The sequence below is a fragment of the Leopardus geoffroyi genome, chromosome A1 (assembly GCF_018350155.1).
Source record: "Leopardus geoffroyi isolate Oge1 chromosome A1, O.geoffroyi_Oge1_pat1.0, whole genome shotgun sequence".
In the NCBI taxonomy this organism is placed as follows: domain Eukaryota; kingdom Metazoa; phylum Chordata; class Mammalia; order Carnivora; family Felidae; genus Leopardus; species Leopardus geoffroyi.
In genome coordinates, this window is record NC_059326.1 from 10,024,172 (window position 1) to 10,049,500 (window position 25,329).

A 25,329-nucleotide genomic window follows, 5' to 3' on the forward strand; every position below is an offset into this window, starting at 1 on the left:
CATACACAGACAGTACGCAGACCTCTGTCCCTCGTTACCATCGTGTCTAATACTCGCTTTCCCCGGCACCGCGCGTCTGTCCCTTTTCTCTGCCTGTTCCCACAGCCCTGTTTGTGCTGGAAAAGACAAACCACCAGCCCAACCCAGCCCAAGGCCACGTCGCAGGGCTCGGGAATGTTCTGAAACACTGCCACCCAGTGGCACTTCCCAGGCATTACGGCACACCAGCAAGGGAGCCAGGAACCCAGTGTCCTATGCGGAAGGGTAAAAAGGGAGACGGGTGTGCAAGCTGGGCATGGACGGTGAGGCCAGCCGCAGAGAAGCACCTGTATGGCACAGGGACAGGTAGCTGGTTTGGAACGGGCTAAATAGGACAGGTGACAGAAACCCGGAGAAAGGCGGCTGGATTCTAAAGAGAAGGATAAAGAAGGAAATGGCATAGTCCGTCTGGGCAGTCCTTTCTAGATGGAAGAAACACACAGTTTCTGTAAGAGAGAGCAGGAGAAAGATGACGGGAAGATGAGTCAATGGCACTCTTTTTGGAGTCGCCGCAATTTGGATGACTCAGTCTCACATGTCTGGATTCTTAAGGATCCTTGGGCTCTACTGATCTGGGGGACGCCACTGGACCTGAAGGCTGCACTAGGCCTCTGGTTCTCCTTTCTGCCTTAACGTTGTGTGGCTTTATTATCCGAAACGCTGAATGAGAAGCAATGCAGAAAGGCAGCAGTGTAAGCCGTGGGCAATCCTTAAATCACCTGCGTTTGACTTCCAGATGCTGTAAAGGAGGGCATAAAAGACATACCCATTTTCAGCCCCTGGAGGTTCGGTGCTGGGACAGTAGGCCCGTGGGACGTGCGTGATTCTCAGAAAGAACCTGCGGTCTCACCTTCCAGCATCAGCAGAGAAGGGCCAGCTCCCTGGGATCTGGAACCTTCCAGCACGTTCCTGTGGAGGGGGTGGGGTGGGGTGTGGGGGGCGGGGGGTGTTGAGAAGAAATCGGCACAGAAGGGAGGTTGTGCCCCATTAAAATTGAAGTTAAACCAGAAGCTAATGGGTTCGTAATTGAATAGGTCAGCCTTTCCAGTAATATTTTTCGTTTTTAAAAGAGGCGAGTTGTTCCAAAGAAATTAGATTCTGCTGGCTGCAATGTAAGAATCCAGGCAGGTGGTAAGTGACTCCTCCTCCAATCTTACCTGCTGGTTCCCGTCCTACCTCCATCACCAGTATTTCTTGGGAAACAGCCTATGTGATCACAATTTTAAAGACTGCTAGAATCACTTTCCTAGCCAAGGTCTAAAAGATTTGGGTTCAGGCTCCATTTGAAGAAACCCGCGTTGTACGTCCCCCCAGCATTTAGGGTGTGATGGTTTCTGCTTATCTAAAGTGCTCACATTGCAAATATGAGCAGCGGAGCTGGGGATTTAAATTCCGTCTTGATGGGAATTTGAACTGAAATACTCTGTCCACTGCCACTTTATAAGCCGGGAATCATCAAGCTAGCTACAAATACCTCGAGGGGTCCTTGCAGTTTGCTCAACATAAATCAGCAAAATGACAGGCAATTGACTTTGAAGACAGCTCTCACATGGCTGAGTGGCTGGAGCCACTGGAAGCAGATGAAGGCATTTTCCTGTAAACATGATTGTGATTAGCACCAGAGTAAACAGCCGATTGGGCTCTATCCGTCAGACTCCAGCCTGCTCTGGATTTTTCGTGAGGCGGAAATCAACAGGCAACTCCGTCGCGACGGAGTCGGCCATTCTGAGAAGTGAGTTTGTATTTCTACACCTGGTAAGCGCTTCTGATCTCCTCAGAAGGTGGGGCGGGAAGACACCTTGATCCGGCTCTGTTTTCGTGGAGACGGTGGGCGTCGGGCCCTCCCAGCACAGAAGCGGTTCAGCTTGCCGTGCGTGCTCCAGTGCTGTCTAACAAAGTTTGGCACAGCCCAGATTTTGGCTACGTGGCCAGGTGCACATTGGCAAGGCCGACCTTACCCGTGTCATCGGAGGTTGTCACTCCCGCGTGCTAACGAGGCCAGGAAGGTAACACCAGTAGCTAAGCTGGCCGGGGCGTGCGGGCCCTGTCCAAGGAGACAAGCTGGCCTTGCTCCACCAGGGGCTGATGCCAACTGGGACAGAGAGCCCAGGGTTGTCATACCAACCGATCTTTCTGGAGAAGCCAGAGATTGGGATTTTCATGAAACACTACGCGTGCCAAATCAAATACGTGTGCGGGCCAAAGGCAACGGCGGGGACACAGCAGCAGCGTGACCCTCGTTTTGGATTCTTCCAAACTCATTCCACCTATCCTTGGTCTCCGAGCCACTGGAAAGGACTTCCCGAAACAGTGAGGGAGCGCTTTCGTGGACACCCTCAGCAAGGGAGTGCAGAGTCTATTGGCTCTCCAGATCTGGAAAGGACTTTTCAATACCTAGCTTAGATCTTTCATGCGGCAGCTTGGACTATTTCTTTTTATTCGCAGTCAGCGGGAACTCAGAGGGACTGTTGGTCATCGCCGGAATAATCTTCCCACAAGAGTTATAAACTCGGGTAGCATTTGGCGGAAGAAAGCGTCGCCGAAGGCTCTGGAATCCCATTCCCTCAAAGGCTCGAGGGGTGTCGCTCTGGCGAGCCCGGGCCTGGTCTCCGAATGGCTTTGAACCTCAGTTTTCTCCCTTACGGAATGGCTTCTTTTTTCCTCACGGGTCCTCGACTGTGCACAGCAGCCTGTGGCTGAGTCGGGGAGGTGTGTGCCTCTCTTCGGGGTTCACCTCATCTGAGTGTGGTTCTCAAGGCCCCCACTCCCCGCTTGTGGGATTTGGGGCTCGTTGGGTAGTCTTTCAGGCCCTTGCCGCTCTCATCGTTAAGATAGGGGTTAAACGAGTGTGTCCTCTAGAGTGTGGTGGGGATGTTCTGTGTGCCCAGCTCAGGGCCTGGCATGTGGTAGTTTGGAAGGTGCAATTCGGGGGACGGGCTGGGCACAGTGATGATGATGGGAAGGAGGGTCCGGGGTGACTCCAGGTGTCTGGGTGACTGGGTGCACGGGGGCCCAGTTCAAGACAGGTGATCCCAGACAAAGAACAGGGTACTCGTAAAGACAGGTGCTCTGTTTCATTCACTACATACCGAGTTTCAGTCACCTTAAAACTTTGAGGTCCGGAGGTCTAGCCGGAAGTCGCTGTGTGTGTTTGGACTCCTGGCCAGAGAGTCTCTGCCCGGAAGCATTAGCGGTAACTGAACGTGGGTGAGGATGCCCAGAGGGAGGGTAGTGTCAGGGGACAAGGGACCACAAGAGGGCTGCGACCTGAACCCGAAGGTTCAGCGGTGAGATGGGCCAGGGAGAAAGGTGAGGTGACACATCAAGAGAGGCGGAGGGAGGAACCCGCAGAACGGGGAGGATGCCGTCAGGCTAGGCGCTGCTCGAGGTTGTGGGCAAGAACACCGTATGAAGTCACGTCGGGGAAATCCTTAGGGAGCAGGGAACAGTGACAGCGGAGGCCTGGCGAATCCACACGGCGCGTGCCCCCGGGAGCAGGTGGGGCTCTGTGGAGTCGGGGGCTTGCCTTTTGTCTCTGGCTAGTGCACTCCAGGCTGGCGTCTGCCCGCTCGCTGCTGAGGTTCTGGTGCCTTCGACGGGAAGGAAAGCGCCAGGCTGCTGTCTCCCAGGGGGGCAGTGGCTCGTCTCTGCCTGTTTCGTGCCAACAGCACAGGCTACAGAGAGTGGGGAAGAGGGAGTGGGGGAAGCCCCCAGTCCCGGGAGGAGAGCCACAGTCTTGGCATCACGGCATGGTGCTCCTTGAAAGTGAGGGGACCAGAGAAGGGGCCCAGGAGGCAGAAGCATGGTGGGTGCTAAGGGACCCTGGCGGACGGATGGAGGGAAATGAGACAAGAAATCCTGGAAAATGAAGACAGAGATGTATCAGAGGGGAAACATCACTGTGTCCTAGGGGCCTGAAAGGGAAGGGCACCCCCAGGTAGCGCTGGGGGGCGCAGGTGGTCACCGAAGGCTGGCGAGCACGTGCCTGGAGCCCTGAGCCTGCTCTCGGCCATGCCCTTCCTCCCTGGGGAAGCAGTCAGCAGGCATCCCGCTGTCCCCCAAACCCCGGTGCCTGTTTGTGGGCCCTGAGCACAGGGATGGGGACATGGGGCAGGGCCACATGGTAGGACCCAACGGCGCCAGGGACAGCCAGGCCCACGGAGGCCTCTGCCAGACAGCCCCGTCCTTCCCAGGCTGCAGGGAGGCCCCAGCCAGGGATGCATCTGCTTCTCACTCCCCGCGGCTCCCTTTGAACTGCAACCCTGCAAAGCACAGGCAGCAATAACACAGCAAAGGAAGCAGGGGCCGCGGCCAAGGGCAGGGGACAGGCCTGTGGCTCTTCTTCCCAGGCTGGCCTGGGACCTCGGGAGCTGCCGCCTGTGTTTTACGCCTTCGGTCTCCCTTTTCCCACATAAAACTGCTCAAGACCCACGTCAGTTCCAAGTTCCAGCACGGAAAATATAGCAGCACACAATATGTTGTTTTGGCAGAAAGCTATGAATTTTAGTATGGAATGTCTGTCACGGGGGCCCATCCAATTAACTCACTTGTCGAGAAATCAGAATAAATAGTTGAGCGGAGACGTCTGCGGCTTCTGCTCAGACCTTTATTTCTTATTTGTTTTCCTGCCTAAGCAGGTCTGCAGTCACCAGCGTGTAGATTTAGGGTTGAGGAGGAAGGAAGACACAGCTTCCAGGGAAGAAAGGGGGTCGTTTCCCTGCATTTTGGACTCGAATTCTGGTCGTAGGAAAGTGTCGTGGAGGCAAACCTGGCATGTTCCCTTCGAGTCTCAGACTCGGTGCTTTTGTTCAGTCTGAGACAAGGCTCAGCCCCAGAAGCTTCTCTCCATCCTTAGGCTTTTCCACTGTGGCTGGCGGGCGTGGCTGCGTCCATCCATCCAGTGGACAGCCCAGCCTGACATGGCTGTCCCCAGAGCCAGCCGCGATGCCTCAGGCAAGCCCTGTGACAAGGGAGGGCCACGGCATGAGTGGCAACCCCCCCCCCCAAGTTGGGGTGCTGACGTGGGCCCTGGAACAAGAGGACCCTGCGGCATCAGTGAGGCCCTTAAGAAAGACGCATCCCCGGGGACACCTGGGTGGCTCAGTCGGTTGAGCATCCGACTTCGGCTCAGGTCATGATCTCGCGATTTGTGGGTTCGAGCCCCGCGTCGGGCTCTGTGGTGACAGCTCAGAGCCTGGAGCCTGCTTCCGACTCTGTGTCTCCCCCTCTCTCTGCCCCTCCCCCACTCATGCTCTGTCTCTCTGTCTCTCTCTCTCTCTCTCTCAAAAATAAATAAACGTTAAAAAAAAAAATTAACAAAGAAAGAAAGACGCACCCTGAATGTGTGGCAAGGGAGTTTCCTCAGGAAGATCCTGGTCATGCCCACGTTTCTCCTGCCCAGATTCCCCGGGGGAGGCACAGGCCGCAGCCCTGGGCAGGGCACTTTCCCAGGACCCCCGATTCCCCCAGGGTGCTCTCAGGGGTGTTCGGCAGATAAAACTCTGGGCAGAAGACGAGTCCCTACTTTGAGCTTTTTTCTGTGGCTCTCGGCCTTTACATCCTTGGTCAGGTGGCGGGGGTGGGGCCCCAGGCCGGCTTCCCCGGGGCCTGCATTCTTGAGTTCTGCAGGAGCCCAGTGTGAGAGCTCACACAGCCAGAGGGACTGTTGGGGGGGGTGGGGGGTGGCGGGCAGTAAGCTCCAGACGCCCAGGAAAACATCTGGCCCATAACTCCTGCCTACCCGCACACGTTCCCCAGCCCTGTGCTTCTGGAAGCCTCCTTCCCCTGCCTCTGAGACCCAGCCCTCCCCACACCCAGCCTCCCGGACAACCTCGACAACCTCTCCTTTCCAGCCTTTGCACTCCCAGGGGGGGTTGACATCAATATCTCTCCAGCAGTGGTGGGAGAGCCCGCTCCAAAGCTAAAGTGTTTTCCGACCTTTGCTCTCTGGAGCAAGTGTGCCTAATAACGAGGACCTGGAAGGAGGAAAGGCCATTCTGGGGGCCCTGCCACAGCCCGGATTCCACATCCCGGGCCTTCAGTCAGGAGTCAAAGGCTCATTCTTCAAGGGCTGCAGTCTAACTTTGTCTTTGTGCTCGGGTGCTGCTTCCATTTCAAAGGCTTCGCCAGCGAATCGCGTGAGTCATTCCTGGAACCTTCAGGAGTCTCCATGGTGACGGGCTTGAGTGGGCCGGAGGGAAGCCAGCATTCACTCCAGTTTGCAACAAGTTCCTCTCTTCTGATTTTTTTTTTTTTTCCCCTTTTCAATAGAGACTAGGGCTGAGGCTTTAGCTTTTTTGTTTTTTAAGCAAATCACAAAATGGAAACTCCCTAAGCTCCTTTTCTATTTTATCAAAACAACATTCTGTATAAATATATTGTCTAGCCTTTACCTGTCTCTGTTGAGACCATGAAAACAAAGCAAGACGAAAACTATGCATTTGGGGTTTTTGTTTTTTGTTTTTTGTTTTTTTTTTTGGCAAGTGTTTGGAGAAGAGATCCTATTTTCTTGTTTACCTCGGCGAAAGGGCTCCGGGTTGTCATCTGGAACAGAGATGCTCACGGCATCAGCCCAGGAGGGTAGAAGGCCTCACTAGCCTACCATCACACGCAGCGGAAGTCTACCAGGAGTCGGAAAATATTGTGCGGTCACGATCCGTGGAGACGCGAATGTTCTTATCACCCCCAGTGCGCTCCCCATGCACAGAGAGGTTCTTCACTGTGTAATGTTCAGGGAACAGCACAGTCCTCTGGGCACGTCACGCAATGAGCGTTACCGCGTCCCTTTTGGTCACGAGAATCCGCGTAGGAATCTAGCAGGAGGTTTTCAAGTGGGACTAAATCTTAAAATCTGTCACCAGTGTGATGAGCATCGATGGACACAAGTACATTTGTATGTGATCTTTTGAGGGTACCGATCCTGTGTCATAGTCACGTGGCACCCAAATGTTCCCATGTCTGGGGGAGGAAATGAGTTTATAAAACATTACGACCTGAGTTCTGCTGGGCTCCGCGATCCCCTCGGGCTGCAGCAGGATGTTTAGCCTCCTGAACCTTTACCTGCAGATTTCTGGGTGTCTGCAGGGGCATCTCGTGAGTGCTCTGCTCTGCAGGGGTCAGCCATTCTCCACTGGTGGCTATGGAACCGCTCAGTGTGCCAACCCTTTGCAGGGTGCTGGGAGGAGGGATGGAGAATGCGTTTCTCTGCTGCGTTAGTCCCTCCTGGGACCCCCAAAGCAAGGCTGTATGGTGTACCAGCCTTTCGATTGGTGCCTTGGCCACCACCACCCCTCCCCCCAGGTAAAAGCCACACCTTTGTACCCAGAAAGGTTATTCTTCTCTGACAACGGAGGCTTTTCCAGTGGGTCCTGCTCTTCCTCTGGGTTCTTAGGACACAAGTCCTAACTTCTGGGGGGGGGGGGGGTGGGGGCAGTCACAGAGCCTTTGGAAAAGGTGGTAAAAGCCTGGAAACCTTTCACAGCAAACTACATGCACACACGCCAGCATTTCAGAGACAAACTCAGAAGCTTATGGACCTTGGAAGCCGATGCCTGGGCCTCTGGGTAAGAATCCTGCTAGACACGGACTTTCTTGCAAGAATTTTCCTCGTACTGCTTTCTCAGCACTTTGATCCGGTCCAACTCGCCAATGTGTCAGACATGCCCGGTCAAGGCTGAAGCCCCTCAGGGGGTACAGCCCATGCCCACCCCAGCATGCACATTACTCATCAAATCCTTCAACCCACTAATACAGATGGTGTGTGCATTAGTTTCCTGTGGCTGCTGTAACAGGTTGCCACAAACTCGGTCGCTTAAAACAACAGAAATTTCTTCTCCCACAGTTGTGGAGGCCAGAGATCCAAAATGAAGGTGTTGGCAGGGTCCTGTCTCCCTCTGAAGGCTTTAGGGGAGAAGCCTTCTTTGCTTCTTCCAGCATCTGCTGGTTTCGGATATTCCTCGACCTGTGGTTGGACCACCTCCGTCTCTGCCTCTCCCTTTTCCGTCTTTCTCTTCTCCCTGTGCGCGTCTCTTATAAAGACACTTGTCATTGAACTTAGAGACCACACAGCTAATCCAGCATGAACTCATCTAAAAGATCCTTCATTTTATTACATCTGGCAAGACCCTTTTTCCAAATAAAATCATAATCGCAGTTTCCAGGGATTAGGCTGTGGACGTATCTTTTCCCCAAAAGATACCATCACCTCAGCCCACTACAGTATTTCTCATTTATGTCTCAGGAGCTAATAGTACCTACTACACAGTCAGAGTTCAGTAGACATTCGTGTATTTTTGTTTGAGGGTTTGGAACAGAGACTTGCACCCAGGCGCTCTGTCCACTCGATTCTGAATAAAGGCGGTATGTGTTTGCAATAAACTCACTGTCTTCAGCATTCCTCCGCTATGAAAGTAGCTCCCCCGCTAATTAGAGTAAATAGTTTCTTGCTTTCCCTCAGGAATTTGTTACAGTAGTTTATGCCGTTTTTCTTTTTTTTTAATTTTTTTTTTCAACGTTTATTTATTTTTGGGACAGAGAGAGACAGAGCATGAACGGGGGAGGGGCAGAGAGAGAGGGAGACACAGCATCGGAAACAGGCTCCAGGCTCTGAGCCATCAGCCCAGAGCCTGACGCGGGGCTCGAACTCACAGACCGCGAGATTGTGACCTGGCTGAAGTCGGACGCCCAACCGACTGCGCCACCCAGGCGCCCCTATGCCGTTTTTCAACTTATCACATTTTACGTATGCAAGAGTTCTCTAAGAGTGAAGCTCTTTCAACCCCACAGTGAGGTCTTTTCAAACTGTCAGCATCTGCAAATGACTTGGATTTTATTTATGAGATAACCTTTTAGGTAGATGTGTCATAATATTTATCAGGATAAAAAGATGTGCGTTTATGAGTACAACCGTATATTTTTATGTAGGCGATCTTATTTGTGTCATATGGCATTTCACTGACACCTGATACTCACTTCCAAATGTTCATTTATACTATACGTGTACAAAGGAAATGCCATGCTTTTTCTCTCTTTAAAAATATAGCTGGATGTGACGCCCCTAATAGAAAGTAAATGAATATAATCAGATTTTCCCCCACTCTGGAGTGCAGATTTGGAGCTTTCATATTAAAATGTACCATGAAGTCTCTCCAACCTCCCTATCTGGAATGATTTTATTTGACAAGGTTAAAAGTGGCAATGAGAAGTCTGGCTTTGCCAGCAGGAACTTTTTAAAACAACCTCTCCCTGTGTATATAATTCACACGGTACATACCTTGCAATTTCATGCAGCTAGTCATATTTTATTTATGAAATGTTTGGAATCTGGAATCCAAAATTAGGGAAGGTCCAAACTCCTTATTCCCTATTCATAGTGTAAATTAGTTCAAGTTGCTTTATTTTCATTGTTTTCTTTCCATATTCTTAAAAAAATTTTTTTTTCATGTTTATTCATTTTTTGCGAGAGAGAAACAGAGCGTGAGTGGGAGAGGGGCAGAGAAAGCGGGAGACACAGAATCAGAAGCAGTCTCCAGGTTCCAGTCTCCAGGCTCTGAGCTGTCATCACAGAGCCCGACGCGGGGCTCAAACTCATGAACCAGGAGATCATGACCTGGCCAAGTTCGGACGCTTAATCGACTGAGCCACCCCGAAGCCCCATCTTTCCATATTCTTTTAAATGTAAGGCTTCGGCAGGGGAGGGCAGGACACTTTATTAATAATAGTTATCATTATTTGTCCATTTTCCAACGAACAAAACCCACCGAACAATCCCAAGAGAGCCAGAGAAAAAGCGGGCTCGCCCTCTCAATGCTCAGCACGTACCTGGCACGTTGGGGAAAGGCGGAAACACACAAGCTGAACATGTAGCCAAATTCGCTGACCAAACCCAGGCAAGTTTAAATGGGAGCGCGCAGAGCCAGACTTGAAGTCAGAGATGCCTTAACATCATGCCTTTCAACCTCACCGAGTAATAAAAGCCAGCAACAACACAGCATCAATCAACTAAATAAGACTTCCCTAAAAGAGTCTGCATTCGCCCCTGGGGGAGCCCTGCAGACAGATTCCACTTCCAAGTTGAAAGGAGGGCTAGAAGGGCTCTATCCCCCACCCTACCTCCCTGCACTCAGAGCTCTCTGTTCTGCAAACACTTTGCAATTTACTCTCTTTCCTGAAAGTGTGGTAGCCCATGGATACAAATAGGCTGATTCCTCCGCAGAAACTCGCTGGCTGGTCTACCGGGGAGCTAGTCAGTCTCATTGTTTCAAAGTCCGATGTGTTTGATTTCCAAACTCCCTGACAACTCGACCTGGTTTTAATTAAGTGCTTTGAATTCAGTTATTTTAAACTCAAAAGTGTGCCTGGATAAAGATTAGGATGATCAGTTTGTGTCAGAGTGTGTTTTCAACCTGTGGTAAGCTTTCTCCTTGCTAGAAATGGCTGTGGATAGAGGGTTTTTGTTTGTTTGTTTTGTTTTGTGTTTAATCAGAGGGGCTGGCTTTCCCTGCATATCTTTGTGATAGACACCGGCTGGGGTTATTCTGTGAAAAATTGGGCCCGGACCAAGTAGAGGGGGGCGGGGAGGAACAAGTGATTCTGGCTTTCAAAACTCACTGTGCTTGCAAATTGTTTGCAAGCACAAATGTCCGTGATCCCACCTTCCGCATAAGCCTTAGCTAGCATTGTGATGCAGGCTTTTAAAGACATAACTTCTTAAGCATCTTCAATACACCTAACTGCTGGGCCCTCCCTGTTGGTTCTTTCAATTGGCCAGGTATAGGATAGCCGCATCATTTACTGTCCATGCAAGGACCCTCTTGAGGGTGGACAGAGGTACTAAGTGGATGGGATGCTAGGACAGCAGGTATAAACCAGGACGTCCTGCCGAACAGGCACCTAGGTTCCCCCAGGCAGATGGAATTCTTCTGCCCTCTGGGCCAATTACCAAGGGTTTTTCAGTGACCCCGAGTATGCTGGGAATGTCGCCAGCTTCACCTGCCGATGGTTCTCATAAATCCTGGCATCTTTTCTTTTGGAATGATCTCTTCTTTGTCCTTGGGACACCAATCCCAGCAACTCACTATTTCTGGACCCTAGAGCACTTTTGTCACAAAGTTGTTGTTTTTTTTTCTGCCTACGATGCTCCTGTCTTTCCCACGTCTGTCCATGGAGATCCTAGTGATTATACAAGACCCAGTTCAATGGTGCCTCTTCTGTGAAGAAGGAGCGGGTGGGGAGCCTTTTGGTCACCTAAGCTCGCACAGGGCTGTGTTTGTGTCCTTCTTGGGGCACTTGCTTCTTTGTATTTTGTGACACTTTTATGTGTAGTATCATGTTCATTGCTGAACTGAGAGGAGGGACCAGGCCCAAAGCCTGGACTCCACAGCACTCCTTGGTCTTGAGCCCTTGTTTTAAGTACTTCTCACGTCTTATTTGAATTTGGGTGTTTTGGGTGGGTTCTTTTCTAAAGTGTGATGAGAAACAAAGATTGAAAGCTTTGCTGCATCTGGCATTTGCAGGGAACAGGCTCACACTATTGTTGGATTTGAATGCTGGCCTCTCCACTTAAGAGCTGTGCAATCTCGGGCGCCTGCGTGGCTCAGTCGCTTAAGCATCTGACTTCGGCTCAGGTCGTGATCTCACGGTCCATGAGTTCGAGCCCCGCGTCGGGCTCTGTGCTGACAGCCCAGAGCCTGGAGCCTGCTTTGGATTCTGTGTCTCCCTCTCTCTCTGCCCCTCCCCTGTTTGCGATCCATCTCTCAAAAATGAATAAAACATTAAAAAAAAAAAAAAAGAGCTGTGCAATCTTGCGCAAGTCGCTTAACTTCTCTGTGCCTAGAAAATGGGGATAGTAATAGTCCCTATTTCCTAGGGTTGTTATGAAGACCGGGTCCTCACTGAACACAGCACAGCAATAGTACATACTCAATATCTTAGCCTTTGTCATTCTTCGGGCTGCCCTTCCTGTTTCTGGGGCTTTTATTTGCATCTTTGAACTGCGCTGTAACCAAAAGAAAACCAAGAGCTATCGGTGTATGTAACGTGGTGAGGCCTAATGTCCACCTACGCGTCAGGCGGTGCCAGCGATGTCTCCTGGAAGGCCACTGCCTCGATGAACCCCAAGGACACTTGACAGACAGAAGGATGAAAATGAGCGTTGGTCACTGCAACGCAGTGAAAATTCCTCTTGAACGTGAAGAACAGATGGGCTGCCCCTGCCCCCTCAACATGAGAGATCAGGGTCTCCACAAACCTGCGTCCTCATCTGTGAAACAGGAATCCTAATGGCACCCACCTCGTGTGGCCGAAGCAAAGATCAAATGAGCTCATACATGGAGAGCATTTCGCCAATTCCTGGGTACAGATTTCCTGTTCTCAGCATCTGTCCCAGAGCACGAGTTGAGTGTCGTTGAGGGAGGTGTGTTGGGCGTCCTGGGGACGGTCCCCTCGTATTTCTTTCAACCGTGGGAAATCTTGTGGTTAGCTCCACCAGCGGAAATTCAACAACAATCTGAGAACACAGGGGCCCCTCTTTTTACTAGAAACCCTAGTGGGGAGACCCCGCTCCCCCCTGTCTGTGAGCTTCTGGCGCAGGAAGGCCAACACCAACAGCTGGAAGAACAATTAGGCTGATACAGACACCAGAGTGACCATTAGCAACAGAAATGGTGGCAAATTAAGGCCATTAAGTCACAAGCTGGAAAGAGACCAGAAATCTTTATTAATCGCCAAGAAGAGGACATGACTTCCCAGAGACCCTGACAGGAGAAAGGAGGTCAGAACACCCACGGTCTTTCTGGGTGGAGGCCAGTGGGTTTGCATGAGTGCATGAGCATGATGATTGCATCCTGCATTCTAGAATGACTCACCCCGGCCAGGGGGGAGCATGAGAACTAAGGCTTACACACAGCAGACTTCACAGCCCCGGGGAAACAAGTTCGTTCATTTCCAGGAGCATTTGCACCTAGCTCGCACATCTAGTTTGTTCTGAGACTCCACAAGGAAAGTCATTCCACAAAATTTTCTTGCCATTTTGCACCAATAATTAGCATTTTTTTAAATGTTTATTTATTTGGCGGGGAGGGGAGAAGAGAGAGAGGGAGAGGGAGAATCCCTAGCAGGCTCTGCCTGACGTGGGGCTCCATCCCATGAAACGTAAGATCGTGACCTGAGCAGAAATCAAGAGTCGGTTGGGACGCTCGGCCGACTGAGCCACTCAGGTGCCCCAGCATTTTTTCTTTAGCTTTATCCTTATTCATGCCTACTCTTTCCTCGGCGCCGCTCATGGAAGGGGCGCGAAGGTGGTTTGCGTTCTGATACAGCGCACACGTTCTCAGAGTCCGCACGGCAGAGCTAGCCTCAGTTAATTTTCACTCAGATCTTAACCGTCTCAGCTCGCTTCACTCGGACTCTGGATTTTAAGCAGAAATAATGGTCTGTGACTTTAAGCAGGGCACCGGCTGCTTCCCCACCCTTTCCCCTGTGGTTTCGTGAACCAGTCCCATTCTGCAATATCCTTATTTCTGAATTTCCAACTTCTTTCCCATCAGGGAGATGACTAATGCTAAAAGCCATGTATTACAGCGAGGTTTACTAGGAACGCCAAATGCTCATTTGAGACAGCCTTTCAAATGGTAACAGCTGTCCTTGCAGCCAAGGTGACATTTATTAAAAAAAAAAAAAAAGAAAAGAAAAAAAGAAGTCCCAGCTTGGCCCCCACCTCTCTTCAATTCTGTCCCCTATACCTCCCTGAGGTTGTAATGAGAAAGATTTCAGAAATGAGCACAGTGGTGAAGAACCACCCAGTGGCGCTCCGTGGGAGGCATGCCCTTGGGGTGGGCTTACGATAAACCCCTCTGTGGCAGGAGCTGTCCCCATCGCCATTTTTCAGGCTGGGAAAAGTTGATTCCAAAAGGCAGCGTAGGGAGGGGCTGCTGCGGCGGTGGGGAGGGGGCGAGGAGCAATTTCTTTAGCGTTCTCCAGATCTTTCCAACCAGGCTTTCCTTGGTGCGGCCACTTCCTCTGGACATCCTGGCGGGAGCTCAGGCTTTGGGTGGCTCGGAGGAGGCCAAGGAAGCTCTGAAGGCTGGTCGAAGAGTGTACCCAGTGTTCCCAGCCCCCACCCACCCACGCAGCCCACCAGACGCTCCCGTGAGAGCCAAGCCCAGTCACTGCCCGTGCCCTCCTCCACCAGACGCTCCCGTGAGAGCCAAGCCCAGTCACTGCCCGTGCCCTCCTCCAAAGAGTGAGAAACCTAGTGGGCTGGACGCTGGGTCCAGCTACAGGAATAAACGCTGGAGGGAGAGGAGAGGAAAGAGGCAAGGGGACTGGGTGTTTGGACGAGCTTCGGGTACCGTCGTGGGGTGAGAAGCTGTGGGGTGAGCGGAAATACATCAGGATACTTCCCTGAGGTATGCTGTGGATGATGCCCAGGGGTCCCCTTTGGTTTCTGGGAAAATGAGTACACGATTGGAGTCAGTTTGAAATGGCTTTGGGTTGCGGGCCCAGGCTGGGTGAAGATCGCATGGAAGCAAATGGCAGAGCTGCTTGTCTCAGTAGGGCAAGCCTGGGGAAGATTTTCTATTTCCTGGGCACTGGAGTACGAGAAGACCCACGGAAGAAGAGCCGAAGGCTGAGGGCGACCCCCCAGGTTCGCGGTGAACAGCGATAGAGCTAGTGAGGGGGCGGCATTGGTTCATGTGCAGACATATTTGCCGTGAACTTCCCATTCTTCTGCAAGGGGAGCTGGGGGCCTGGTCACCTGGCCAGCGGGCTGTGGGGTGGGGTCCTTCAGTGCCCTGTGTCCTCTGGTTATCTCTGCTGCTGGCATTTGGAGGTGATAGAGGACAACGAAGAGAAGGCTAAGGTTTCACGTCCTTTTTATAACCAACGTTTGTTGCTGGCACCTTCCTTTTGGAAAAAAGACACTGATTCATGACTGAACAATCCCTCTGCGCAGAGAAAAAAAAACAAAAAAAAACAAAAAAAACACCCTTGGAGTCTCTTAGTGGATTTCTGTTTAAAGTAATGGACGGCTTCCATAGGCTATTCAGAAAATGGCTGAGAGGAATCAGAGCAACAGAGTTGATGTTTTTATTTCTGTCTCTTTCTCCCCGCAGATGAGTTTCAAATTCTTGCTCTGGGCCATATGGAGTGGATATTCCAGAAGGAAATGATATACCGCTCTCTGTTTCTACTCAACTGCTTTCCACTTTGTCAAGTGGACCCTTTGAAGCCGCCCTCTCCTTACCTCACATTCTGACATGAATAATTGTTTAATTGCCTCTCAGTCTACACAAGATAAGGAACCGTGTCTCGAAATTGTGTAATTCTCTTAACTAAACAATAGCGGAACCACCCAGAGCAGTTTTCAAAGACAGAAAAGAATTTCTTACATATGTTAAGCATTTTATTCTTTTCGAAGTGCGTTGCTCTGTAGTATTTTTTAAATTGGATAATGCAGACGAAGCCCTGTGTAAATTGTATCATATAACAAACGAGTAAGATTTATAACAATTATTGATTTGATTTTCCATGCACGAAACGGAGACTCAGGGCGGGGAGGGGCAGCCCCGAATCATGACAGTTGCGTGGGGCCCGGACAGCTGTCTGTCTCCTTATTCCCCTGTGCTCTCTCTTCTGCGTCAGGTGGCCTTACCCAGAGAAGGCCAAGGACGACCTTGGACCCAAACCAGAGGCTTCCCAGAGGGGGTGGGGCCTAGAGTGGAGCCCACGGGTGTGTTTCCTGACCCGGGTTACCTCACGCTGTCCCCCCTGTCTCCCTCACAGGCTTCGGGCACACACTTGCCTTGTTCTCTTGTTCAGCTGCTGCCAGTCACTCTTCAGCAGAACCTTTCCCTCAGGCTGGGACCCAGGAGTTGTTACATTCCCTAGGTTTTCAAAAATACGGGTTGCTTTTTCTTTAAAAAAAAAAAAAAAAAAGTGTCCCTAAAATAAGCTCACAACCCATTTCCATGTTTTAAAAAAGCTGTTAGCAATTCCTGATGGTAGGCTATTATCTTGATCTTTAAGTGTGTGGGCAGCTGGCCTGGGGCAGCCCCGCTGGGGGGCTGAAATCACAGCCAGTAGAGCTGAAGCACCCATCGTTCTCCCACCCAGCACCAAGATGGAGCCCAAGAAGCCCCAACACCAGCTAACTGGGTGGGGGGTGCGGGGTAGCCTGGGCAAAGGGGCTCCGTGCAGGTGGGGGGGGGGGGCGACCAGAGAGGGTTTCCTGTGCATCGGAGGACACAATCCAAAGAGTGCCAAGGTAACCGTTGGACTCTGAGACGATATTTGCAAAGAATATGGCTACTAAGGGATTTATAACCAGGATATGTGAAGAACTTTTACAACTCAACAGCAACAAAAGAAAACCTCCATAAAAAACGGGCAAAGGACTTGAACAGACATTTCTCCAGAAAAGACATACATACAGGTGGTCAACATGCATGTAAAAAGGGACTCAACCTCACTAATCAGGGAAATGCAAATCAAAACCACAGTGAGATCGCACTTCACACCCGTTCATGTGGCTATCATAAAAAAACACCCCACCCCTCCCAATAAGCCAGAGCATAACAAGTGTTCGGGAGGATAAGGAGAAACTGGAGTCTTTGTGCGCTGCTGGTGGGACCGTAAAATGGTCCAGCTGCTGTGGAAAACAAGATGGCGGTTCCTCAAACAATTAAACAGTTACCACATGATCCAGCAACTCTATTTCTGAGTATATACGCAAAAGGATTGAAAGCAGGAACTCGAACCAATATTTGGATACCGATGTTCTCAGTAGCATGATTCACAGTAGCTAAAAGGTGGAGACAACCCAAATGTCCATTGATGATGAATGGGTAAATAAAACGTGGTACATCCCTACAATGGAATATTACCTAGCTTTGAAAAGGAAGGAACTTCTGTCCTGTGCTACAACATAGATTAACCTTATAAACATCTATCAAGTGAAATCAGCCAGACGCAAAAAGGCAAATGCTGTATGGTTTCACTCATATGAGGTATCTCAAGGAGTCAAATTAATAGAGACAGAAAGTAATCCCTATTGCCAGGGATTTGGCCGGGGGGGGGGGGGGGGGGGGGTGGGGATGGAGAGTTGTGTTTAATGGGAACAGAGTTTCAGTTTGGGATGGTGGAAAAGTTCTGGAGATGGATGGCGGTGATGGTGACACACGAGCACGAATGTACCGAAGGCCACTGAATCGCACACTTAAAAATGGTTACATGGTCAGGGCGCCTGGGTGGCGCAGTCGGTTAAGCGTCCGACTTCAGCCAGGTCACGATCTCGCGGTCCGTGAGTTCGAGCCCCGCATCAGGCTCTGGGCTGATGGCTCAGAGCCTGGAGCCTGTTTCCGATGCTGTGTCTCCCTCTCTCTCTGCCCCTCCCCCGTTCATGCTCTGTCTCTCTCTGTCCCAAAAATGAATAAACGTTGAAAAAAAAAAATTTAAAAAAAAAATGGTTACATGGTCAATTTTATGTTATGGTTGTTTTCCCCAAATTAAAAACTCACAAAGACTGGTAATCGTTAAAATGGAAGTTTTATGTTCTGTGTATTTCACTGCAACTTTGTAAAAATTGTTAAAAAGTTAACAGAGAGAGAGAAAGAGACAGAGAAAGAGGATTTCCAGGTAAAGGTTGAGTTGAGAACTGTTGGGGCGAGAGGGAGGCAATGAGGTGTTCTCCGTCGAGGAGAGTTCACCTCTGCAGTGTGTGAGGACGCCTTGAGGACCCTTCCCAGCAGATGCTTGGTCTGAAGAGGTCAAAGGGGCAGGTGTCTGGCCCCTTCCCCATGACCATCTATCCGATGGATGATCCCTTCTGCCTCATCATGGATGGCAGAGAGGACAGACAGTGCCTATTAGGGGATGGTCAGGGCCACTCCCTAGACTGACTTTGCTCGTCAGAGGGTAAGTGAAGACACACGCTGTGGACAGAGAGTTGGCCGCGGGGACATTGGCCAGAGGTAACATAGAGCAGAAACTTGTCCCCCATCCCTTTTTCTTTTTAACAACTCCTGGTTGATTTTTCTTCTGGTTGGACGACATCTTTGGGTAATTCTTTCAGGTAAGTCTGTGGGTAGGACACTTTCTCAGCTGTCATATGTCCCCAAATTTCTTAGTTTTGCCCTCACACTGGAAAGATAGCTTGATAGGTTGGTTGCATAGAGAATTCTAGAACAAGGTCACTTTTCCTCAGCATTTCATGAAGTTACTACCCCATTGTATTCTTGTTCTGGGGGCTGCTGATGAAGTGTGATGTCAGACTGTTTCACATTCTGGAGCACATGATCTGCTTTTTCTCTGGAAGATTCTAGCAGTTTTTCTTTATGCTTAATATTCTGACGTTTTACTCCAATGTCAACAGGGGTGGATTTGTTTCATTTTGTTTTTAAGTCTATCCTGTTTTCGGGTACCTGGGTGGTGGCTCAGTCAGCTGAGCATCTGACTCCTGATTTCAACTCAGGTCATGATCCCAGGGTCGTGGGATCAAACCCCAAGTCTGGCTCCACACTGAGTGTGGAATCTGCTTAAGATTCTCTCTCTCTCCCCTTCTGCCCCTCTCCTCACTCATGCTCTATAAATAAATAATTTAAATTTATTATTTAAACATATGAATAAATAAATAAATAAATAAATAAGCCCTGTTATGTCCTTCCAGATACATTCATTTTGAGGACTTAAGTTTTAGGAAATTCTTTTCTCTCATTTCTTTAATCTAACCATTTAAAAATGTTTTTAATGTTTATTTATTTTTGAGAGAGGGACAGAGAGTGAGCAGGTAAGGGCAGAGAGAGAGAGAGGGAGACACAGAGTCTGAAGCAGGCTCCAGGCTTTGAGCTGTCAGCACAGAGCCTGACATGGGGCTCGAACTCAGGAACTGTGAGATCATGACCTGAGTTAAAGTCAGACGCTTGACCAACTGAGCTACCCAGGCGCCCCTCCCTCATTTCTTTAAATGTCACTTCTGCTCCCTTCTCTCAGTTTTTTTTCCTCCTGGAACTGTTAAAGATCCCCAGAGTTTATAACGTGCATTTCTCACTTGTCCTTTCTTACGTTCCGTTTCTTTATCCCTATGTGCTGCTCTCTGGAGGACTTTCCTCCTTCCTTCACCTGCATCTGTTTGGGTATTTGGTTCACCCACTGGGTTTTATTTATTAACAGGATGTACCCGAACACTGCCCAGACTGCTGACAGGAAGAGGCCGCTCTACTCTGCTCACAGAGACGGTGGGGAGAAATGGGTCCAGCCGGGCTCTGGTCTTCCTTCCCCATAAGCACCACACCCTTGTGTCTAAACCATCCCGGCTCCTTGCTTCCACCCACCAGGTGAGACACATACTCACTGCTGTACCTCTGTTGCAGGCTCCTCTTGTCCTGCAACACATCTTAGGCTGTTCCTTTTCTTGCATGTGGTCCTTTCCATCTTCGAGGGATTTTCACAGTTTCTGGGTCACTAAAACCCCCCCTCCTGAGTTTTCTGAGTGTTGTTACGTCACATCCATTTTCTATCATCTCTGAAAACCTGATCCTGGAGGGGAGGCAGTTGTACGTGTTTCGGCTGCCATCTTGAAAAAGCAAGGCTTCCAGTCAAATCTTGACGAAGTTCGAGATGTAAAAGATAAAATGAAGCCCTGTGATTGAAGCAAGGGCGAGGACTCCAGAATCTGCTTCCCTTCTCCCTCACGCCTGGGAGGAGGCTGCAGGGAACACTCAGTGGAGTGTGGTGTGAAAACCACTCACCAACATTTATGTCATGGCTATGGCAGTTGCCTTGACGGTTGGTACCACAATCCCAATAGCCCGTTCCCTCAAATAGTGACAGATCACTTTTCTCCCACTGAGAAACCTGGAACCCCCTTGGGACCTCCCTTGGAATGTCTGCTTTTGGTCTTAAGAGAAAGGATCTCGGCTCGTTGGCGAAGAACTGACATTTTCTGAGCTCGGCAAGGTATTGATGCCATTAGTGGGTCTGTTTAGCAAGCCACCTGCTTCCCTGAGTTCTCTCTGATGACTTAGTCAGGTGGGTGTCACATCTCAAGCATGTAGCGAATATAATGGCTGTAAGTTCCACCAATGAAGAGATGCTTCGTAACCACTTGATGTGGATCTCTCCTGCCGCTGGATGTGACCCAGATGCAAGAGGCATATGGGGTGAGGAACCCCATTTGTCTCCTGCCCATGTAGCGGGGAATGGTCGACTATGAAGAATTGTTCGTTTGGATGTGTTGCTGTGTGTAGGGCCTCCCTTAGGGCCTCTGCGATACCTTCAGCGAAGATTCCTATCACTTCACAGGTTTTACAGGTTTAGACTTCCTTTTCTTCTGTGTATACGTATAAGGCTGACCTAGGGGTTGGCAAAACCGTATCCAGATAAATCATTCGGAGGTGAAATGTATTTTATCTCTTTAAGAAAATGAGCTGGGGCGCCTGGGTGGCGCAGTCGGTTAAGCGTCCGACTTCAGCCAGGTCACGATCTCGCGGTCCGTGAGTTTGAGCCCCGCGTCGGGCTCTGGGCCGATGGCTCGGAGCCTGGAGCCTGTTTCCGATTCTGTGTCTCCCTCTCTCTCTGCCCCTCCCCCATTCATGCTGTGTCTCTCTCTCTCCCAAAAATAAATAAACGTTGAAAAAAAAATTTAAAAAAAAAAAAAAAAAAGAAAATGAGCAATCTGACTGTATTAAACTGACTGACTTTATATCTCACTAGTGATTTGAATAAGAGTTTAAACAGGAAAATCTTTTTAAAAAGATCCTCGAAAGTTGTCTATTACCAGACATACAGGCCCTTATTTTTTTCTAATAATTTTAATAAATGTCAAAAATTCCCTTAAACTATATGGCCACTATTAAGAGTAAAATAGTGCGTTATGTAAATGATTCTCTTTATTATCTTACTTTTCAGAGCATATATATGTCAATAACATTTATGCACATCATAGTATGTCTCTTCATGTCTCCAATTTTTCCAAAGATTGAGTTTTTTTTTCAGTTTACCTGGGACCATAAAACGGATTTCCAGCATTATAACTGGCTCTTTTTTCAAATGCTGCTAATTGGTCAGTTCGTTGGTCACATGTTTATTGTCTATTCTCTCCCACCCTTGCTCTCTTACCAGCAGCCAACCAGTTTCCCCTGGGGGGTCCATGAGGTTCCAGGACCTGGTTTCACCCCCATCTCCAGGGATGGGGCATATAGTGTAAGCTAAGCCAATAAGTGCCTTCCATTTTTCTGGACGTAGACATTGGTTGCAGAGTGGACATGTGACCTAAGGGGGCCCAATCAGAATGAATCTTCAGGTTTTTCTTGGAAAGCCTGGGCAGGGGTGCTCTCTTCCCTTCTGGACGAGAATGAGGAAATACCAGCTCTGAGAGCTACTGGATGCCATAGGGGGCCTTAAGGGAGTAAGCCTGAGAATTTGACACCAAAAAGGGCAAAGTGAAGAACTGGAAAGATTCTTGGTTGACATTGCTGTGGTACTGGATCAAGCCTTACCTGAAGCCATTTTTGGTCACTTGAGCTAGTCAATTCACTTAACGGTTTAAACCATTTTGAGTGAGGCTTTCTGTTACTTGCATTCCACCTGACATAGTTTATAGATGATGTATTAGTATACAACTTAATAGTTTACAAATCACATTATGTTACTTCATTTTCACAACATCCCCACAGGGATATTCAGGAAGGCTGTTGTTCCTCTCATTTTACATGAAGAAAGGGACTGTGAAGGCATCGCCCTAGGTTACACAGATGGTTAAGTAGAAAAGTTACATAAGGATAAGAATTACATACATATTTTAAAGTTGTATTCTCAGTGTCTTTGATGTGCTTGTCAAGTGGGTATAATGTTTGTTGAATAAATAATAAATTCAAGAACAGAGCTGAATAGTAAAAAAGTAATAGGCTTTGTTTTAATTATTTTAATTATGGCTTTAATTATTCACTTTTCCAGCAAATATTTACCAAATGTCTACCACATAGACACAAAACTAAGTGTTCAAATTAAACATTCTTTGTATGTAGGGGTGTCTGCGTGGCTTTGTTGGTTAAGCGTCCAACTCTTGATTTCCGCTCAGGTCACGATCTCGCGGTTTGTGGGTTCAAGCCCTCTGTCAGGCCCTGCGTCAGGCTCTGTGCTGACAGCTCAGAGCCTGCCTGAGAGTCTCTCCTTTCTCTGCCCCTCCACCGCTCATGCCGTCTCTCTAAAAATAAACTTTAAAATTAAATAAATGAATAAATAAATACTCTTTGTATTTGTGTTTGTGCCAGCACCTTAGTACAAAAGAAAAAAAGAAAAGAAAAATTGTTGCTGTTTTTAATATAACATTGTTTATATATATATATTTATTATTATATATTTTATATTTATTTATGTTATATATTATATATTATATTTTTATATTTTTATATATTTATTTATATATTTTATTTATTTATATATTATATTTATATATAACATTTAATATAACATTTAATAGAACATTGTTATACTCTTTTAAAAGTTTCAAACAGTTAAGAGATTATGTATATTTAAATTTTTTTTTTTCAACGTTTACTTATTTTTGGGACAGAGAGAGACAGAGTATGAACGGGGGAGGGGCAGAGAGAGAGGGAGACACAGAATCGGAAACAGGCTCCAGGCTCTGAGCCATCAGCCCAGAGCCTGACGCGGGGCTCGAACTCACGGACCGCGAGATCGTGACCTGGCTGAAGTCGGACGTTTAACCGACTGCGCCACCCAGGCGCCCCGAGATTATGTATATTTAAAGTCCTGCAATGATTTGCTAGGGAGGATCCCTGTGTTTTAAAATCTCTTTTCTGGGGTTGCCTGGGTGGCTCAGTCAGTTGAGCGATGGACTTCAGCTCGGGTCATGATCTCGCCTTTGTGAGTTGGAGCCCCGTGTCGGGCTCTCTGCTATCAGCCCAGAGCCTTGTTGGGATCCTCTGTCCATCCCCCCACTGCCGCCCCCCGCCACCCCTCCCCTGCTTGCGTGTGTGTGATCTCTCTCTCAAAAATAAAATTTTAAAAGGTTAGAAAAATAAATAAAACCTCTTTTCTGTTGCACGTATGCATGGTTTCTGCCTGGTTTACCTTGAGAATGGACTTCTCAGGTAGAAAGCCATGTCAACAGTTGTTAAGTGCTTGATGCAGTCTGAATACTTCACAGATACTGAATTATATACTCTTCTTAATGTTAAGTCTCTCTCTGGCAGTATGTGAAGATGTCCGCTCATTCGAATCTCTGGGGGACCATTAAGGATGAATTTTACTATTTTAGTTTGTATCATAGTAGATCAAAAATCCATACTTCACGGGCAAAGGCAACATACAGATTTGAGACTCTGTCAGAGTTTAGAGTCACAAGAAAGTAGAAGGAAGATCACCCTGTGGGGATGAGGCACTAGTCAGGTAGTTAGGAAAATAGCCTGAATTGTAATTCCCCAGGGATAGAATGCAGAATGGAAGGAAGTCACGACCAAGCATTGCAACTCCTGAGATCTCATAGAAACCTCAAAGAATTAAATGCACAGAATCAAGGGCTGAAAATGTTTTCGAGATTTAGAAACTCAGCAAGGGTCTGTTTCCTTTCTTCGTGTCCCGAATAAGAGGAGAGAAAAAGGGGGAAAGGTCTGTTGGCTGCATTTTGAAGGTCAAGTTTGGGAAAATCAGCCCTGGGTAGTGGAGAAAGGAAAAGCTCTGGACTGAGACTGAGCAGGATTCAAATCTCACCTCTGACCCTTCAGGCAGGTTATTTAGTTCTTCTGAGGTTCCTTTCCTCACCTGGAAAGATGGACCTTATCAGACTGTTACAGCAATTGGATACATGTGTCAAGGGCCTAGCATATACCAGCCACAAATGGCGGCTGTTACTTTGTACTTTTTATATAAGTAGGACAAACTTGGACTCGTTAAAAAAGTGTTGTCACGCTTATTTCTTGCTTTTCTTGAAAGAAAGAAAAAAAAAAAAAGACGTATCTTCAGAAGTGTCCAATAGCACAGAAAGGAAAAAGCACGAAAGGAAAGAACACATGGTACTTTCCGGAGAATCAACATTTCTTACTCAAATCCAATCACGGCTGCATAATGAGGGTGGAACAGTGCCCTCTTGTATCTCTTATGGCTAAATTTACTCACGTTCATCTGAAAGAATGAGGGAGGCTTTAGTTCACATCCTTGAATACCATTCGAAATGTCTCATGTTTCTGATAATGTCCTGCAGGGCCTTGAGCAAACTAACAATAAAAGAAATGGATGAATGTGGATTATTCAGCAGGTTCCCGGCATCCTTTCAGAGACTTTTAAAAGCGGTGCCTTAACTGTTCGCTCATAAACTTGCTGCTGTTTCCCCTTAAGGAATGTCTCTCGTCTTTGAAATTGAGTCCATGACAGCTGTCACTGGCACGACTTATCCCTGGTAAAGGACCAAAGGAGGAAGCAAAATGGTGGGTGGTTGTTGGTTCTTGCCGTTTGCCCCCTGGGGTGATGGATTCCGAGCACAGAGAAAGTGTGCAAGGCGAGGGTGTGGGTGGAGGCAGCTCTGAGCAGAGCCCAGCGCCTCAAGGGCAGTGAAGCAGCTTGGCTGACCTATTCCTAGCTGCATTATTCTGCTTAGAGAAAATAACAAGGTGAAAGTTTGCTAATATCCTGCAATAGACGTGTCAGTCTTGCACGATACCAGTATATTTGGGGCTCGGTTTATGGAGGATCAAAGCAATTTAGGAAATACAAGTCCTTTTCCACTGAAACGTGTGATAATTATCCACTTCTAATTTTTAAGTTATACAATTTTGTGCTTTATTTTTGATCGTATATGAAGTCAATTCTGTGATATTCTACAGGTATGAAGTGTCATCGACATGTTTAGACAATCCCAAATGCCTCCCCGGACCCAGCTTAGGAAACCTGAGTGAGCTTAGGAGTCATTCAGAATCAGGGAAACAGATAGCTGAAATTCTCACTTCTCGTCAAGGTCTTAGAAGAAATTCTCAGACCTTGCACATCTATGTCTGACTCCTTTCACATCCTAAAGTTGAATTTGGCAATAATTATATGCACTGCTATATCACTTAATACTTTTCAAACACATGTTTGTTTACAACCTAACAAGCAGAAGAGGTTTCCTATTTTTCCCTTTTTGGAGGAAAATATTGATGTTCAAAGAAATTAACCAATTTGGATGATGATCAGCTTATAGAATCAGTGAGTCTGGAGGTGAAACCACACATATTAGATACAAATTGAAAAATAAGTTTGATATAAACCCAATTTTTAAATGTCAAAATGAAATTG

At 48.3% G+C, this 25,329-nt stretch overlaps 1 long non-coding RNA gene across 1 annotated transcript; it reads left to right on the forward strand.

Annotated features, from left to right (window-relative positions):
* The first annotated feature begins 225 nt into the window (after window positions 1-225).
* Window positions 226-20,457, forward strand: LOC123593717. Its single transcript, XR_006710482.1, has 3 exons — window positions 226-731; window positions 19,207-19,370; window positions 19,579-20,457. It is a non-coding gene; the product is annotated as an uncharacterized LOC123593717 (long non-coding RNA).
* Window positions 20,458-25,329: the final 4,872 nt, after the last annotated feature.